This window comes from Sus scrofa, chromosome 10 (assembly GCF_054392235.1).
Source record: "Sus scrofa isolate SSC_HxYL_T2T_F1_AM1 chromosome 10, Sscrofa_HxYL_maternal_Yorkshire_Landrace_v2.0, whole genome shotgun sequence".
NCBI lineage: Eukaryota > Metazoa > Chordata > Mammalia > Artiodactyla > Suidae > Sus > Sus scrofa.
The window spans coordinates 9,702,890-9,718,343 of NC_139392.1; the positions used below are offsets into that span (position 1 = coordinate 9,702,890).

The window sequence follows — 15,454 nt, forward strand, 5'->3', positions numbered from 1 at the left end:
ACAGGGATGCAACTAGAGATTCTCACACTAAGTGAAGTAAATCAGAAAGAGAAGGACAAACACCATGTGATCTCATGCATGTGTGGCATCTAAAATATGGCACAGATGAACCTGGATACAAGACGGAAACAGCCTCACAGACACGGAGAGCAGACTTGCAGTTGCCAAGGGGGAGAGAGGAGGGAAGGGGATGGACGGGGAGTTTGGGGTTAGCCGATGCAAACTCTTATATTTGGAATGCATAAGCAATGAGGTCCTACTGTACAGCACAGGGCACTATTTCCAGTCTCTTGGAATAGACCACGATGGAAGAATTTATAAGAAAGGGAAGGTATGTACACGTGTAACCTGGTCGCTTTGCTATAGAGCAGACATTGGCACAACACTGTAAATCATCTATACTTTAAAAAAAAAGAATCGCCACCTTCTTTATTTCACATTAAAATGTGTCCCTTTCCCCATCCCAGATTCTAATTCGAACAGCTACAATCCATAGTCCTTCACCAAAACCGGGTTCAAGGGATCAGGTTCAAAAATCACCACTGATGGTGATTTTTAATTTAATCCTTCAGGTGTTGCATTCATCAGAAAAATGCTGGGAGCCACAAGCAGAAACATGATTGCAGCCCACTGAAAGTTTTACTATCAACTGGAAAATCCACAAATAAAAACGCAGATGAGAAAATGCATCCCTAAAAATCGAATGTGCAGTTGCCTAAATGATAAACCAATTTGAATTAGTGAATACTAATTGAAAAACGGCATGACAAAGTATTTTCCCATTAAAACAGGAATTTGCTAAAGGCATTTTCAATTATTTATCATGCTTCAGTAAAAAGCCTCACACATCCTAACAACAGTGTCATCTTCAACTTTGCCTACTGATCGAATTTTGAGCACAACGGCACCCAGCTCGGATGACTTTAAAAATCATATGCCAATGACCTTGACAACGTCCTTTCATTTTTACGAGGTTCTTTTTTTTTCCCCGCTCGCCACAGTGCCCACACCCAACAGCACAGATGCTTTTCACTTGATAACCTAATTATTAGCTATGAGTGTTAACAATTTTAACCTTATCAGGGTTTAATCTGCATCCCAGAAACTCACAGTTCATGGGACTTTCCTAGACAAGTAGAACATTTAGAAATTTTGACCATCTAAAAGGACATATTAGATGAAGGACTATCTCTCTTTGAAGTTCGCAGATATTTGAATGTCCTTTCAATTGCTTAGATAACTTAACTCTTCTCAAAATCAGGGCAGAGGTGACTGCTGGGAGCCAAAATTGTGGATTCCAAGCCTATAGGGAAGGGAATATATTTGGAACATAATACCCTGTTGGTGCTCAATAAATGTTTATTAATGAGCCCCTTTTTTTGACCCAGGCATGGAGAATAAATCCAAGGAAGGAAGATTATGCAAATAGACAGAAAGGTCACCCAGCCTTACATGCTGGGTGTGGCCCAGGGTGGGGGCACAACTAAGTCATTCAGGTGACAGGACATTCTCCTGGGCGGACAGCAGTGACCCTGGCAACCCCCACTCCGATATTCATCTATTCCTTCTAAAATAACATAGAAGAACACTGTCATCAGTGGCTGCAAAAAAACAAAACAAAACAAAAAACAACCAAAAAATGCTGTTTGAGGAAAAAAACAAAAACAAACAAACCCCCAAAAATGGTCTCTCATAACAGTTTGAAGAGATTCTTGGGACAGATGATTCTTGGTGGAGAATGAAAAGTAAAGAGAATCAGAATCATTCATCATCGGTCTGTCCACACCGCAAACCTGCGGCAGAGGGGAGAGCGCTCGGGAAGCCAGGCTTCAAAACATCTTTTCAGAGAACAGATTTATCCTGAAAGCGACATGTTAGGAAGAATGACAAATCCTGGGAATTCGAGCCATCCAAAGCGACAGCAATGGGCAAGGGCCACTCCAAAGGCACAAAACAAGGTCACTGTCTCTGATACAAAACAGAAGAGGCTCGAAACAGTCCCCAAAATGCCTTAGAAGACCCGTCTGTCCTGACTCTCGACTACTGCAGAGAAGAATGTCTCTATATTTGGCACCAGTCATTAGCTATGGAAAATTATTGTTTTTAATCTAGTAAGTAAAACAGAAATTTGCTATGGTTTATTTGAATAAAATATTTATGATCTTCAGGAAAACTGTTAAACAGCTCTGATCTGAAAGTGAACAATGAAACTGAACTAAGTGGATGTCTCCCCAGGAGGCCACTCAGCTGGCTCCAAACACGTGTATATAAAACATCGCCACATCTCAACAAAAACTTGTACACTCTATTTTGTAGACTTTCTCTTCTTTTAATTGAAATCTTATCTGAGATGGCAATTACCTCTTTTCCTTCAGCTACACTCACCTTTTCTAGCCTAAAGGCCCATTAACTTGTGAATTATTAAACAATCACATTTGTAGCAGCAAATTGATTTTTGAGAGAATCCATATTGATTGAGATATTCAAGACTAATGATCTGAGGTTAAGGTATTTAGATATTATTAACTCAGATAAACTAAATCGGTAGGGCTTTTTTTTTTTTTTCTATTTGTATTATTTTCCATTAATAGATAATCCAACTTGCCCTTCAGCCTCACATCCATCCATCAGACCAATAAAGGTGGCCAGGTGGCTTTCGCAAATGCCAAGGCACTGGATATGCTGAAACAATGCCAGTCATCCACATCCATAAAAGACTGTGACTGTGACAGGTTAGTTTGCTGGTTAGCATCCTATCAGTGGGGAAGTCTTATTTTTTAACGTTGGTTAAGCTAATTAGTCTTGCTCCATTCCAGGCACTCAGAAGGCATCTCCATATGACAAACAATGGCCCCTGGGTTACACAAGAGTCAGTGGATAAGAGTGAAGTGGCCCAAACTGGGCAAATTAATTGCTTGTTGCCAGAAAAAAGGAACACAAAGTCCATGGGCAAGTGTCCTCCCCTGTAGGTCGGCTCCTCTCTCTTCACGTACAAAAGATAATACAGATTCACACACTGTAACAACTTCTAACAACAGTATTTGAGATGCTGAGCACTGACTTAGCTCTTCGAAGGACCTTTAGATCCCTGAAATGCTGGAACCTCATAAGCTCTGGTCGCAGCACTTAATAAGGAAGATGATTTTTATGATAGCGATTCTGCAGATGAGTTGAAGGATGTCTCCTGCCACTGACTGGCTATATAAACTTGGTCAGAGCATTTAACATCACAGGGCCTCTGTTTGTCTGCCAGATGGATGAAGACCCACTGCCTAAGTTCAACTCAAATAATATGAATAAAGGCATTTTAATTTTTTAAACAGGGTCCAAGGAACATACACCTTTTTGTTCTTCTAGTTGATACCAGAGTGAGAAACTGTCTAAGGTTTTTAAGGTTGTGGAATGAGGGTCTGCAATGCAAAGGTTGTCTTTTTCATCTCATCTCACATCCAAATCATTAGCATATCCTGCTGGCAGGACCTTGGAAGTACATCCAGATACTCCAACCACGTCCCACCACCGCCATGGGTACCTCGAGGATCCGACATGGTTACTGCTCCCTGGATTATGACGGCGGCCTCCTAGTGAGTGTCTCTGTCTCTGCCCTTGTTTCTCCTTGGCTGGTTCTCTAAAGAACGGTGGAATGGTCCTTTATAAATGTCAGACCATGTCACATCTCCCTCCTCAAAATCCTAGAACCGGTTTCGTCTCAAGCAGGGTACAAGTCGTCACCATGACAGTGACCTGAGGACCACGAAGCCCTGTCCCCATTTCTTCCTTGACGCCACCTTGCATGGGTTCCTCCTGAGGATACTCCACTCCCGTCCCATCCCGGTTCAAGCTGGAATCTGATCTACATAGGGGGGTCAAGGAAAACTCCACTGAGGGGACATTTGCAGAGAAACCTGGAGCCACCAAGGGAGTGGCTTTGTGGGTGGCTGAGGAGGGGTGATTCCAGACCCACAAAGCCACTCCCTCGGTGGCTCCAGGTTTCTCTGCAAACGTCGCCTGAATGGGCCTTCCTTGCCCACCCGATTTAAATCAAACCCCGGTGCTCTTCCCCTCACACTACTGCTTTCCCATATGACGCACCCGTCACCATCCTTCCTTTTTTCTTTACTTTCTCACTGGAATGTAAGCTCTATGCTGGCAGAGGTTCTGTCTCTTTTGTTCACTGTTCTGTACCCAGAACGGTACTGGATCAATAAATGTCTGTTAAAGAATAAAAGAAAAGAAAGAAAAAAAAGAAGAAATGAATTCCAAATCTAGCTCTGCATGGTTACAAGACCTTTTTTTTTTTTTAATGAAGAATAGTTGATTTACAATATTGTGTTAGTGTCTGGTGTACAGAAAAGTGATTCAGTTATATATATGTATATATATATATTTTTCTTTTTCTTTTTCTTTTTTTTTTGGTTTGTTTTTGCTTTTTAGGACTGCACCCAAGGCATACGGAAGTTTCCAGGCTAGGGGGCGAATCAGAACTACAGCTGCCAGCCTATACCACAGCCACAGCAATGCCAGATCCTTAACTCACTGAGCGAGACCAGGGATCGAACCTACACCCTCATGGATACTAGTGGGATTTGTTACCACTAAGCTACTATGAGACCTCCCTATTTTTTCTTTTTTATATTCCTTTCCATTATGGCGTACTATGGGATATTGAATACCGTTCCCCATGCTATACAGAGGGCTTTGTTGTTTACCTGTTTTATATACAGTAGTTTGTATCTGCTAATCCGAACCCCCTAATATATCCCTTCCCTACCCTCTTCCCTCTTGGGTAACCATTTCCAATCGCCATTCTTGATTCTCATGAACCAGTAAGCACACAAAAGAGCCAGTAAACACGTGCCCAGTTTGTGATGCTCTATATGATAAGGGCACTTCCCCAAACTATTTCCATGACTATCCCCGCCCCACTGGTTCTAACGCTGCAAACAAGCTACAAACCCCAATGTAACCCTTGAGCTTAAAGTGGAAAGAAATTATTATTGCTTTTTTTTTTTTTTAAGAGCCACACCCAGGCCAGGGGTCAAATCGGAGCTGTAGCTGCTGGCCTACCCCACAGCCACAGCAATGCCAGACCCTTAACCGACTGCGTGAGGTCAGGGATCAAACTTGCGTCCTCATGGGTACTAGTCAGGTTCGTTTCCATTGAGCCACAACAGGACCTCCAGAAATTATTACTGCAATTGTCATCATTAACATTGCTGTTTCTCTAAAGAAGAAAAGGAGGTAACTCTCATCTATGTGCATCTTTCCCAAAATTGCTAATTGACGGGAGCCTCTGGCATTCCTGATTTGACAATAACCTAAATTTGACCCTTGCAGATAATTCATCTTCTAGAGGGAAAAAAATAGCCATAGACCTATTTCAACATTTTGTAAACTGAGATTCTTAATATTTCTATTCTTAAACCACCCATACATTAGCCCCCACAGTTCTCAAAGTAAAGAATAAAAAGGCTGGTTTATAATTTTTTAAACAGAAAAATGGGCAGCAGCACTTTAAAACTTCTCAGTTGGAAAGGGATATTTTTGGTCAATGATCTATTTTTATTTCTGCTCTGCTGTTTCTCGAGGAGTCCGATGACAAGGACCTGTCCTTCAAAGTTTTCGTCTGTGGGCACAGAATTAGCATTTTCAATTACTTCCCCTGGCTGAAGTATACAGGACTCTTTCCACCCCCACCCGGCACCATCCTTTCTCTTTTTTTCTCCCCCTCTGAGCACAGGGAGGGCAGTTTCTGGGGAACCCTTCTTTTTTTTTTTCCCCCAGAATTTTCTCACAGGCTCCAAACATACTTTAAAAAATTTTTTAAGTAATTTATAATTTTTCCCAAAATTATAGGAACTGAAGATAGGATTTAAACATTATTTGGCACGTGCTAAACTGTCAAGAATTGTGTTTTAGTGAAAATGGTGTTTTCGTTAACAAATGTGTGTCATTCTTAGTCAGCAGATGTATATTTTTGTTACTCCCACCAATGCTGCAGCAAAACTAATTAACAAGATCCTCTTGGATAATATACTCAGAACAGTTGCCCTTGCAGACGTTTTTAATAAAAACAAACATCAAGTGGGGACTCGAGACCAGATTGGTTCTCAACCAAGGAACAACCGTGGTGCTACTACATTCTTCTTTCCACGTCCTGTCTTTTACCACCTTTTAAAGACAACAATCTGGTCAGATTGAGGACAGATATGAAAAGGGGGAGACCAAAAAAGGCAACTTTTGTTTGATTTTTGGTAAAGCCAATATCCAAAAGGAAGCAAACCTGAAGGAACAGAAAGCCAGGAGCGAGGGTTGAGCTCAGGCGATGGAAGCCATAAATTCTTCTATGTGATGTGGTTGTCCTGCCAATTCAATGCAGGATCTTGCAGGGCCCTTCCTTTATCCTGGCTCTGGTCTCTGTTTAGTCAGAGAGATAAATGATTGTCAAACACTTTGGAAATACACAGAGCTCATTAAAAAGGTGCACAGAGAATTCTGAAACTATTCACTTCAGTTCTGAACCTTTCTATATCGGGCTGCTCTACTTTCAAGCATCGAAGGGAGTTCCAGAGACAGAGGTTTGGGATCTAATCTCTTTGACTGCCAAGAGCCACCCTTAATCAAAGAGACTCAAAAACAGGCAACTGATGGAATAAGCAGGATATCTCTTAGACCAATATGAAAACACCACATTTGTTGAGCACCTACTATGTGCCAGTTGAGCACCTACTATGTGCCAGTAGGAGTCTTTATGTAGCCCATTTCAAGGAACAGATTCCTGGGACAGATCACCTTAACCTGTTACCCCCAAAGCGCAACATCAAATCATCACACCCTACAACAAACACCTCACAAAGGGCTGCTCATCTTCTGGAAGTTCATTGGCTCTACAGTTCTTCCAGAGTTGAAGTCCACTTCAGAGCATGTCTTGCCATTTATCTAACACCAACTAATAGAAACACTCAATCTGGGTTACTTGAAAAAGTGTATCCAACAAAATTGCTAGTGCAACACACAAAGTATGAAGAAATTGTTAGGTATTGAAGATATATAAATATACAAAATACAAATCACTTTAATAACTATAAATTAATACTCTACTCACTTTAAGCTACATAAGTATCACTCAGGATGTCCAGGGAGAAAATCCTCCTTAAAAAGTGTGTGTGTGTGTGTGTGTGTGAGAATAATGTACATATCACTCCCTTCCCCCATCCACCCCAGCACTGCCAGCTTAAAATAAAAAGAACTTGAAAAGCATTAAACTAGAATGCTACTCCATGAGTCTGTAAATGCTTACACTATTGGGTGAATCTCTAAACCATGACAGTGCCATTGGCTGTTTCATTAAGCTTACCTTTGGCAGGTGTAGCCTTCACAACCCAGTGTCTCCATTGGTCTCACATTTACATGGCAATATCTTTTTCAAGCCATAGCCTTCAGTGTTAAACACCTCTTCATTATGGGTTCACTGAACAAAGGTAGGATTCATCTCCTCATTTTACAAAGACAGGCAATGGCAGCAGTGGTAGCAATTTTTATTTGTAGGAACCTAACTGCCACTTAGTCTCATTTTTATTACTCTTCAATAATGAGGTTTTTGTTTTGTCTTGTGCTTAAAGGATGGATTGGACTCAAATGAATTTGTCTTTCCTCCTTATTACTCTTACAACTTTCACAGGGAAGGAGAGGGTGCGTTTGGGCACATTCCGTTCTGTATCCTGCCTTAAATCAAGAGCACCAGAGGGGAAATAAGTGACCCTGAAGCTCCCCCCTCTATTAGGTTAATCACAGTGGGCTCCAAAGGATGGAGCATCTAGAGAGAAGATGGAATCATTTTCTTATACTGTACGCAGTACTCTGTACATTTTCTATTCATGAAAGGGTTAAAGGCAGTGGAATTTCATCTTTTTTTCTCTTATGTCGGTTTCTTGCACTATTTGGAGAAATGCTGGGAATATCATTGAAGCAAAAATTGTATACTTGCTGCGTTATTGGTTTAAAAAGTTTTAGGAAACACTTTCCTTTTCCTTTTTTTTTTATATATATAAGAGCTGCATATAAAGATCCTGGGCCAGAAACTGAATTGGAGCTGCAGCTGTAACCTACACCACATCCATGGCAACACCGGGTCTGAGACACATTGATGACCTATACCACCAATCATGGCAACACTGGATCCTTAACCCACTGAGTGAAGCCAGGGATCAAACCTGAATCCTCCCAGAGACAACATTAGGTCTGAAAACACTGAGCCACAACACTAGCCTCTGTCTCCAGCTAGGGCAATGGACCTTCTCTGTCAAGCTTGCATACATCAAGCTCTAATGCAACTTAATGATATTAGGAGGAAAAATCCTTACAAATTGGAGAGTATACGAACTAATTTTCCAGTAAGAACTTGTACTTTTGTCTGTAACCTAAGAAATGAGGTGGACTCATTTCAGAAAGAAATTTTTAAGCTACACTTCCAGTTTTAATTTTACTTAACATTTGGAGAGCACTTTCTCAAACTCTTCTCCATAGAATGGGAGAGCTGAAAAAGCCCTTAGCAACTGAGAATAAGTACAAGGCCAAAGTCCCATAGCTGGCTGGGGCCTTCACATCCCAACCTTCCTTTTTTTTTTTTGCTTTTTAGTTTTTAGGGCCACATCCACCACATATGAAGGTTCCCAGGCTAGGGGTTGAATCGGAGCTACAGCTGCCGGCCTATGCCACAGCCACAGCAACCTCACATCCGAGCCATATCTGCAGCCTACACCACAGCTCACTGCAACACCGGATCCCTAACCCACTGAGCGAGGCCAGGGATCGAACCCACAACCCCATGGTTCCTAGTCAGACTCATTTCCACTGCGCCAGGACACGAATTGCCCAACCTTCCTTCCTTTATGAACTGCTTGTTGTGCCAGGTATCTGAACCTTCTGAGTAGCTGGGTGAGAATAATTAATCCACTGGAGGGGAAAGGACTGAGACATCAGGGAAGTTAAGCCATTTGCCTGAAACAAGGGATGGCAAATGACCATGAACTCAGCCTGAATCTGCCTCCTCTGACTTCCAGCCTCCCACCCCATCTGCTTTTTAAAGTAAAGTTCTATTGGGACAAAGCCAAGCTCATTTATTCACATACTACCTAAGGCCACTTTTGCATTACAATTGGAGAGATGAATAGAAAAAGAAAATATTTACTATCTGGCCTTCACAGAGAAAATTTGCAAGCTCCCAGAATTAAGGTACACAGGGTAGAGTCAAACTAGGTATTAAAAGCTGCATCTTGGAGTTCCCATCGTGGCTCAGTGGTTAACGAATCCGACTAGGAGCCATGAGGTTGTGGGTTTGACCCCTAGCCTCACTCAAAGGGTTGGGGATCTGGCATTGCCCTGAGCTGTAGTGTGGGTCGCAGACAGGCTTGGATCCTGTGTTGCTGTGGCTGTGGCATAGGCTGGCAGCTACAGCTCCGATTAGCCCCCTAGCCTAGGAACCTCCATATGTCATGGAAGCGGCCCTAGAAAAGACCAAAAAAAAAAAAAAAACAAACAAAAAAAACCCCTGCATCTTGAGGAGTTCCCATTGTGGCTTACGGGGTTAAGGACTCAATGTGGTCTCTGAGAGGATTCAAGTTCGACAGCCAAGGTGTGGGTGACAGATGCAGCTTAGTTGGGATCCGGTGTTGCCACGGCTATGGCGTAGGCCCCCAGTGCAGCTCCAATTTGACCCCTAGCCCAGAACTTCCATTCTCCGCAGATGCAGCCATAAAAAAAAAAAAGAGAGAAAAGAAAAAGGAAAAAACCCTTCATCTTCCAACTCTTCTCATATAGGGAACAAAATGGCATCTATTCAAATGTGCTACTTTCCTTTTACCAGAATCAAGAACGAGCTCCTGGCCATGACGGTCTCAACTCTGCAACCACACATCAATACCCATCCTCAATCCCCATCCACAGAGCCAACCCCGTGGCCAACCCCACGGCTCGGCTCCCCAAGGCTCCGTGCGGGGCTTCTGGTCACCAAGCCCTCAGGGACGGGGCAGAAGGAGCCAGGCCAGCACACGTACACCGTCCTGTTTCCCTAATGCACGGGCACCCTGTACTGAAGAGCGATTTGTTTCTGGGTATTCAGTGACACAGTGAGAACTGTGGGCCACTGTGGCTTCTGGAAGAAGGAATTCAAGATCTTTTTCCTGGACTGTCCTCTTCTCTCCTCCCTCTTTTTCTGGAGCAGATCACACGACATGCTTATTAAACAGGTGAAACACACAGGAGGCGCGAGGCCACAGGCACAAGGGCTGCGGGCCTCTCTTCCTTCACGGGTTGGGTCTGAAGCGTCGGCCCACCTGAGAGAAGAGAGGTCACGTCCCCCCTTTCTGTCCCTTGCCCTCCCTCCTCCCTCTCTCCCGGGAGCTGGCCGGGTGCTCTCGGATGCGGCTCAGACTGGCTTGACTCAGACACTGGGAAGCCCCTCCAGCACGCCCCTCTCTCTGCGCCATCGCCTCCAGCCCCAGGGAGCACCTGGCCTTTCCCTGAAGGTCGTAAATGTGTGATTCAGGACTGGCCGTGTGGGACAGGCAGCCCTTCCTCTGAACGTGGCGGAGTTCTGCTTTGGGGATTGTCGACATCCCGACACAGTCCTGCTTACTCCCACCCTGTCCTGACATGTGCCAGGCATCCATGTCCCCTGGGATGCTCAAGAGATGGAAAGCCTGGTCTCAGCCAGATGCTTAGCTTCTTGCGTCTTTGGATCATTCGGGTGGAGTCAGAACATCTGGATTCAAAATCCAGAATCCGCCATTTGTTTATCAGCCGCTTGGCAAATGAAACTCCGTGCCTCTGTTTTCGCATCCGTAGAATGGGGACAACAAGTCCCCCGAGGACTGACTGTCCTCAAAGGAGTGATGGGAAAATTAAATGGGTAACGGGCATAAAGGACTTAGCACTACGCCCAACACCCTAAGAAGGACTAGAATACCTGTTTCATAGGGAATTAAAATTGAAATTATATTTCAGAGGAAAACTGCTACCAACGGTAGCATGGTCAGCTGTCCGATTTGAAAAAAAGGCTTAATAGTGAGTTAACACACGTGCACGTTTCACTGGGCTCCTACTCTTTTTTTATTGTCATGATTGGTTTATTTTATCATTAGTTATTGGAATGTATATGTGGAATGTATGTATATATATGTATATATGTATGCATGACTGGGTCCCTTTGCTGGAACTGGAAATTGGCACAACATTGTAAATCAACTATACTTTAACAAAAAAATTTTAAAAACATGATGGAAGGTAATATGAGAGGAAGTAGATACACACACACACACACACACACACACATATATACCTATACACACACATATATATATATGCCTGGGTCACTTTGCTGTACAGCAGAAATTGACAGAACATCATAAGTTCATTATACTTTAATAATATTTTAATTAAAAAAATTAATGGCTTACATTGTAAATCAACTATACTTTAATAAAAGAATTTTAAAAACATGATGGAAGGTAATATGAGAGACAGTATGTACATATATATATATATACACAATATATATATATGCCTGGGTCACTTTGCTGTACAGCAGAAATTGACAGAACATCATAAGTCCATGATACTTTAATATGTTTTAAACTTTTTAAAAATAAAAAAAATTAATGGCTTACTGTTTTTTTTTTCAAACCAGAAATCCATCCTCAGCTCCACCCAGCTCTTCTTTCCTCACATCTAATGAATGGCCAGTCTCTCTGAAGGGTGCTTAAGTATATCCCACCTCGCCAGCTCTGCAGGCACACCCACGTAATCTTATACAGACCCCAGCAAGAGACCCCCGTCTTGACCGCTCCCCCCCCCGCCCCCGCCCCCAGTGCTCAGGCCATCATCCAAAGAGCTGCTCCCCTAACCTCAGGGACCCTCCTCCTCTGAGGCACATGACGTCCATGGTCCCCTCACTCCTGCAGGTACGCCCCCAGCCTGCTGCAGGTACACGGTGTCAATCACAATCCCGCCTGTGCACTGAGCAGGCTCGGCTCCCTCTGCCGCCCTCACTCAGCCATCTCCCATCCTGCACGCCAGCAATGCAGACCCAGTGTCATTTCCAAAACATTCCCAGCGGTCTCCTGTCTTTACAGCTGCTCTTCTCTCATCCTGAAATGCCTTTTCCCACCTCGTCCATAGGAAACCTGTGCTCAGTGTCGTGCTTTCAATTCCTTTCCTGACGGTACTATTCACTGAGTACCTACTAAGACAGCCAGGTGACAAGCTAGTCGCTGGTTGTATGGCAGAACCCACCAGAGCAATGCCTGAAGATGTGGTGACTTTTGTTCCATGCAAACCCTGGCCCCCATGCATCTTTCCTTCCCATCAGCAACGGTACTACTTTGAACTTACATGTACATGGCTGTCCTTCCACGCTATTGTAAGCACAGTATTCAATAAAGTGTATGTTGAAAGAATGAAAAAGTACACTTTGTCTCCGCAACTCATTTGTCCTCTGGTTTCATTAGATTTCTCAAAGAACATAACTGACTATAAGGCACAGTGGTCAACAGCACAAGCTTTGGAGTCAGATCTCGGGTTCAAGTGTAGTTCCACTGTTCATTAGCTACGTGACCTTGAACAGGATACTTATCTTCCATAAAACAGAGACAATTCTGCTACCTTATTTCACAGGGCTGTCGTGAAGACTTAATGAGGAAAAACCGATAAATAAACAGGCACCTGGCAGGAACCCACTCGTCAATAAATGCCAACTATTATTATTAGGCCCTGAAGACCACACACTCTATCTGTAAGAGACAACAAACTGTGGCAAGAAATAGAAATTAATCTCCTCGTCCAAAGAGTCACTTCCTCGACCCTTTTTACCTCCCACACGATTTCTGTGTTGAATCCAAAGAGTTAAACGCAGAGACACACAAGCACTTTTCCAACCAAGACTTGTCACCGGAGGGTGAGGGTCGGGAAGGCGGTGCTGCTGGTTATGGATGTTAAATCAACAATTTTTTCTTACAACAAACCCCTGGCACCCTGTTCTCACCATGTCATGGCCTGTGATGACTTAGTGTCTCCCAAGCATGACCAAGCGATTAGCGGGGCTGTGTCTGTGCATCTCAGCAGTAATGGGAGCTCTCTTTCCATTTGCCATGTATTGAAGCCTGAGCGCTTCGCTGCCTCGTGCATTTTCAGCTTGATGAATTCATTATTCTCCATATTTTTCTCCTCCCTCCGTCAGAGAAAACCTTTCCCTAAAATGCCAGGATTTCGCCCCCACTTTTAAAAAATGGGTGTTTCTTTTATTTCAACATGCAACTTGGACACCAAGTCTGCAAATGCTGAGCTGCACCCATTACCACCTGAAGAAGATGGTGCGATGCTAAATTCTCTAATACGAACCCCGGAGCTTCGCCTTTCCCGGGATAGAAAACATGCAGGTGTCAGCTGGGTATTTTCTAAGGAGAAAGTTTTTTGTTTTTTGTTTTTTTCTTTCTGAAAAGGGACAAGGCTAAAGTTGCTTGTCCTAGATAGGCAATGGTCTAAAGGCAGACCCTGAGCTTATCTCCCTGTTTGATTTTTTACCTCCCATAAACAATGCTCCCCCCCAAACCTGAGTGCACCCCCCCACCCCCCCGAGAGTGTCAGCCTATGCCAATGCTACTTACGGAACGGTGGGTGATAAAGGCCATGTCTGCAGAGCTGCGGTTTTATAAAGCACTTTCGGGAGAAAAGGGAAAGAAAGGAAATTATCCTAGTGGAATAAAAGAGTCCAAAGCAGAAGAATCCCTTCCTTAAAATCAAATGGAGGCTTCCAAACTTATTCTTTCCAGACCCATGATTGACTTTCAGCAGCAAGAGAATGTAAGAGAAAACTCCACAACAGGCGATGGACAAAGAAGATGCTGCTGGCGTTTCTGAATCAAGACCTAGAGTTTAAGGGGCAATAAGGACTCGTCCCTAAACAAGTGACACCATATGCACTGGCCTTTGTAGTGACCTGCAGACACCTAGGTCATAACCATCATCAATTTTATCTTCACACACTTAAGATAACATGAACCATCAGAGAACTGTACCCAAGGGCATTTGGATAAGGGTTAAAAAGCACTGGGCAGGAGGCAGACCATCTGAGTTTAAAACCTGATGAGCTCATAGACTGGGAACAAGTTGTTTCATTCTCTAAACCTCAGCTTCCTTATCTGTAAAATGGGCGTGCTACTACACAGCTACCATGTAACCTGGTGATAAAATGAAATAATGCATGAAGTATGCTTCAGATGTAGAGCTATTCTTACAATGAGTATCAGACAGTGGCATTGATGACTTTTTTCTTTTTGGTCATTTCCTGATACGTCTTCAAATATTTCCTTTTGCAGGTAGCACAGAACTTTCTGGGTGAAAGATTTTGTTGTTGTGGATATACATACACATTTTTTTTTTTTTTTTTTTTAAGAATCTACTCCAGAACATTGGTTATAGACAACAGCAGTGCTTTCTGCAAGGAATACCAGATGATGACAAAAATACTTCCTTCTATAAAATATCAAAGACATCCTGCCTGTTAATTGGGTTTCTTACATAGAGCAAAGCCTTAGGAACACACCCCAAATGGGGAGCCTCCATGAGGCGAAAGAAAAGACCTCCATGGGTTGCCTCACTTCTCAGAGGTACATCCTTGCTGTGGCCACACAGCCTCTGAGAAGGAGGCTTCAGATCTAAATAAAGGGACATGGCGCTGGGGGAGGGGCCGAGGCATAATAGGAAGGGAGGGGGGCGGAGGCTCCTGTGCTATAAATAACCAGAGAGCATGACTGCATTTAGAGCTTGTAGGATTCAAGCAAATCTCACGCTTTGTTTCCTGAAACAAAAGAAACAAGGGCTCGGTCCAGGTTTCTCCAAGCCTCTAATAGCAATAGACTCTTCTGCATATTTTTTTTTTCTTTTGCAGAACTGAGGGCTCGCAATAAGTCCTTGCTATCCCTTTAAGACCAAGCTGCATCCACACTATGTGTAGGGGGTGGCCGGCTCACCCTCACCAGCTGGCAAAGGGGTTGTGCACAATAGCTCCCTACACCTAAAAGTTTCCTTTGGCAAAGTCTTAACCAGCAGAGGACATGTTTCAGTTGCAAGTATATGCTTCTCTAACATCCTCGAGTTGGATGCTGTTGACAATGTTTGGGCAGAAACAAACATCTGTTCGCGGATGACACCTGATCATTCTAACCATTCCCATAACAGGGAAAGCGCTGAAGGGATGAAATGTTTCCAAAGATGCTTTGTGCAGAGCAGGTGGCCCAGGTGTCCTGCAATCATCTGTCCAGCAAAACACAACCGACTGAGTAACAGGGCTGGGCATCGCCCAGCACATCTCCCTTAGAAATGTTTTAAGCTCTGCACTGCCGAAGACAGCCTTTTATTTGGGCCCCTAGAGAATTCTGCACTATGCTGGGCTATTCAC

At 43.5% G+C, this 15,454-nt stretch overlaps 1 protein-coding gene across 48 annotated transcripts in view; it reads right to left on the reverse strand.

Moving 5' to 3' along the window:
- ESRRG (estrogen related receptor gamma) overlaps positions 1-15,454 on the reverse strand; it is a 663,361-nt gene that overhangs the window by 489,675 nt on the left and 158,232 nt on the right. For 15 of the 48 annotated variants that reach the window (XM_084979085.1, XM_021064115.2, XM_084979074.1 and 12 more), the window contains one exon: positions 6,284-6,417. The exons of the other annotated variants lie outside the window; for them this stretch is intronic. The gene's annotated coding sequence lies outside the window, so the exon portion shown is untranslated. The remainder of the gene's footprint in view (positions 1-6,283; positions 6,418-15,454) is intronic. 48 annotated transcript variants of the gene reach the window in all.